Raw genomic sequence first — 4,607 nt, forward strand, 5'->3', positions numbered from 1 at the left:
TCAAGGTTGGCTCATGCAAGCACACGTGATTCAAATCCATCCATCAGGTTTTTGCAAAAAATAAAAAGGTTGGATACTATTCTAGCAGAACTCGTATCTTTTCAACATTTAAGTAACAGAAACTAATCAGAGCTGTGAAGTAATGCACAACCACTTTACTTCACCTGTACTACAAAAATACACTTCAATCAACTTCTAAATTTTTTTTTTGACCCATCGTCTACAGATAGGATCAGTTTGGCCACCTCTGGGGCCTCATGTACAAAGCGTGCGTACGCACAAAAACCTGCCATACGCCCGTCTCCACGTCCATGTCTCCACGTCCGCAAATAAAACCCCTGGCAAAAATTATGGAATCACCGGCCTCGGAGGATGTTCATTCAGTTGTTTAATTTTGTAGAAAAAAAAGCAGATCACAGACATGACACAAAACTAAAGTCATTTCAAATGGCAACTTTCTGGCTTTAAGAAACACTATAAGAAATCAGGAAAAAAAAATTGTGGCAGTCAGTAACGGTTACTTTTTTAGACCAAGCAGAGGGAAAAAATATGGAATCACTCAGTTCTGAGGAAAAAATTATGGAATCATGAAAAACAAAAGAACGCTCCAACACATCACTAGTATTTTGTTGCACCACCTCTGCAGCTTGCAGTCTCTGAGGCATGGACTTAATGAGTGACAAACAGTACTCTTCATCAATCTGGCTCCAACTTTCTCTGATTGCTGTTGCCAGATCAGCTTTGCAGGTTAGAGCCTTGTCATGGACCATTTTCTTCAACTTCCACCAAAGATTTTCAATTGGATTAAGATCCGGACTATTTGCAGGCCATGACATTGACCCTATGTGTCTTTTTGCAAGGAATGTTTTCACAGTTTTTGCTCTATGGCAAGATGCATTATCATCTTGAAAAATGATTTCATCATCCCCAAACATCCTTTAAATTGATGGGATAAGAAAAGTGTCCAAAATATCAACGTAAACTTGTGCATTTATTGATGATGTAATGACAGCCATCTCCCCAGTGCCTTTACCTGACATGCAGCCCCATATCATCAATGACTGTGGAAATTTACATGTTCTCTTCAGGCAGTCATCTTTATAAATCTCATTGGAACAGCACCAAACAAAAAGTTCCAGCATCATCACCTTGCCCAATGCAGATTCGAGATTCATCACTGAATATGACTTTCATCCAGTTATCCACGACTGCTTTTCCTTAGCCCATTGTAACATTGTTTTTTCTGTTTAGGTGTTAATGATGGCTTTCGTTTAGCTTTTCTGTATGTAAATCCCATTTCCTTTAGGCAGTTTCTTACAGTTCGGTCACAGACGTTGACTCCAGTTTCCTCCCATTCATTCCTCATTTGTTTTGTTGTGCATTTTCGATTTTTGAGACATACTTCTTTAAGTTTTCTGTCTTGACCCTTTGATGTCTTCCTTGGTCTACCAGTATGTTTGCCTTTAACAACCTTCCCATGTTGTTTGTATTTGGTCCAGAGTTTAGACACAGCTGACTGTGAACAACCAACATCTTTTGCAACATTGCGTGATGATTTACCCTCTTTTAAGAGTTTGATAATCCTCTCCTTTGTTTCAATTGACATCTCTCGTGTTGGAGCCATGATTCATGTCAGTCCACTTGGTGCAACAGCTCTCCAAGGAGTGATCACTCCTTTTTAGATGCAGACTAACGAACAGATCTGATTTGATGCAGGCGTTAGTTTTGGGGATGAAAATTGACAGGGTGATTCCATAATTTATTCCTCAGAATTGAGTGAGTCCATATTTTTTTTCCCCTCTGCTTGGTCTAAAAAAGTAACCGTTACTGACTGCCACAATTATTTTTCCTGATTTCTTATAGTGTTTCTTAAAGCCAAAAAGTTGCCATTTGAAATGACTTTAGTTTTGTGTCATGTCTGTGATCTGCTTTTTTTCTACAAAATTAAACAACTGAATGAACATCCTCCAAGGCCGGTGATTCCATAATTATTGCCAGGGGTTGTATATCTAAAGTGACGTGAACGTGAAAATGTGCAGTGCACCACGCAAAAATTCAGGCTGGCGTACGCACGTTTCTGCAGCTACTGTTCCACTGTGGACATGTAAAGGTGACGCAGGAAACTGTTAATAGTGTGAAAACATGAAGTCATCAGAGTGATGTGCACATCAACGACACAATGATGAACATTTGACACACCCACGTGTTTGCAATTATATGGATGGACATAAAAGCATGTGCAAAGTGATGCATAAAACGGCACTAACAGCGGCGTAGTCCGAGGACCTTGCAAATGGTGCAATCTGACATGAGCATGTATATGGAGAATGCAAAGATTTACGTCCAAACGAGGATAATTGGCTCATAAACCGATTTTGATTACCAAGGAGGTGCACACAGAACTGTGGTCGGCCCAGAGCGCAATATGGTGACGACCCAGGGGTTGTCTGTGACCACGCTGAGCTTCCTGGCATCAGGTGCATTCCTGCGTGAGCTGGCTGATCGGCCAGGTGCGTGCCAGTCAGCCTTGCGCCGAGCTACAACCATCCAAATGTCATAAGGTACATTCCAACATTACAGCACATTTTGCAGCGAAAGCCGGTTTCCTGAATGTAATCAGAGCTACTGACTGCATACATTTTGTTATAAAGGTGCCATCACATGATGGATTTGTTTCTGTGAACAGGAAACATTTTCATTCCATCAATGTTCAAATCATATGTGGAAGCTGCTCGGTGTGTGATTTGGGGGGAGGGCTTGTGTTTAAATAGTTTATTCATGTAATTGTTCTGAACGAAAACTAGAGCGGGCACATTTGGGGATGTACACATTCAAATATGTTTATTATTATTATTATGCGTTTTTTACTTTTACTTGATGGTGAGCTGCAGAGCTTCTTAACAGGCTTTCTGTGCTCAGTATTTGTCAATAAATACGCATGTAAATTGTAAATGGTCAGCAGAGACGTGCTTCGTCTTTTTAATGTCAGTGTGTGCGCGGCCTCTCTCTCTCACACACACACACACACACACACACACACACACACACACACACACACACACACACACACACACACACACACACACACACACAATGTAGCTTCCATGAACATTTTCCAGTTTCATGATAAATCCGTTTAACAGCACACTGGAACTGTCCCTGCATGTCTCCACGTAATTTCCAGTCATCTGTAGTATAACTTCTTTTCTGTTGTCTGATGTGATGTCGTGGGGAATCCCTGCTCCAAGGACCTATTTACATGAAATTGCATTTTTAAATGGGCGTGGCCAGGAAGGAGTTTGGTTTCATGCTCGATTCTACAAGTGGGATGTATGAACGGAACGTGTGTGAATTCATGCCTAAGCACACTTTTATACATGTGAATATATTTGTGCTTACGCCTGATTCAAGGTTTTGGCATAAGCCAACTTTTAGTAGAAAATCCATGCAAGTCTTTGTACATGAGGCCCTGGTCTTGTCTTTATGTCTTTGAAAACTGAGCATAGACATTGACACGCAGGAATATAAAGGGTCAAAGTGATCAAAATTAATTGAAATATTGGATGTGGTAAATATGAACGCAGTAAAACAGATTGTGGTAAAAATGAAAGCACTAAAACTTTGAATGTGGTGAAAATGAAAGCAGTAAAACAATGTGGTTAAAAGTGAAAGCAGTAAATATTGAATATGGTTAAAAAAAATCAAAAGGGTAAAATTGGACCTGATAAAAATGGAAGGTGTGAAGTACTAAACATGAAAATGAGTGACGTAAAATACAACATCTGATTAATATTGCCCCTTTGAAAATTAGAATTGTTAAATTTGGATGCCATTAAAATCACATTATGGTAAATATTAATCTTATAAATATTATGTCTTAAAAATATAACATTGGCTAATTTAATTCACTGCCTCGATTTTAGTACCGCTACTTTACCCACTTCAATTGTATCATTTGCTGTACTCGATTTAATGTTGAATGTTTTCATTCACTGCCTCAATTAGCACACACAGATTTTTTTTTAAATATACCTGCAATTAAATGATTCATTTAGATTAACTAATCACAAACCCTGTAATCAATTACATTATTTTTTTAATAACCTGACAGCACTAATTAAAATATGTATGCTGTATGTATGTGTGTTTCAGATGGTTTTCTCAGAGACACAGCTGCAAAGGTTCATGCCACAGAATGGGATACCTGTCATTTGCCTACACGTCATACACTGGTTATGTTTCACTGTGAATTTTGAATAAATGTTTGTACTTTTTGCTAAAATTTCTCCACTTTAGTGTAACATCAATTTGATTTGTAAAAGTTACCAAGGTTTAATGATTTAAATTAAATGCTAACAGTTTGAAAAGGCGTTTAAGCAAAATCCAGCAGTAAAATAAGTTTTACATTTAATGGGGTCATAAATTTAAATGGAAGTAAACAGACAGCAAAACTGGTTGTTCAATACCATGTTGAATATCATTTGCTAAAATCTCAGTTTAGACATGATTATTCCAGCATCTTTGTAAAGATTTAGCCAGGTGTAATGTGCAGTGTCTACTGGAGTAGCAAATCCCAAATTAAAATTCTTAGAAATGAACCATCATCG

General features: G+C 38.3%; 1 long non-coding RNA gene across 1 annotated transcript in view; it reads left to right on the forward strand.

Annotated features, from left to right (window-relative positions):
• Positions 1–2,326: 2,326 nt before the first annotated feature.
• The window catches only part of LOC117517830, an 8,500-nt gene continuing 6,219 nt past the window's right edge, over positions 2,327–4,607 (forward strand). Inside the window, exons 1-2 of the long non-coding RNA XR_004562865.1 lie at positions 2,327–2,341; positions 3,593–3,595. This is a non-coding gene — a long non-coding RNA (uncharacterized LOC117517830). The remainder of the gene's footprint in view (positions 2,342–3,592; positions 3,596–4,607) is intronic.

Source organism: Thalassophryne amazonica, chromosome 9 (genome assembly GCF_902500255.1).
Source record: "Thalassophryne amazonica chromosome 9, fThaAma1.1, whole genome shotgun sequence".
Lineage (NCBI taxonomy): Eukaryota > Metazoa > Chordata > Actinopteri > Batrachoidiformes > Batrachoididae > Thalassophryne > Thalassophryne amazonica.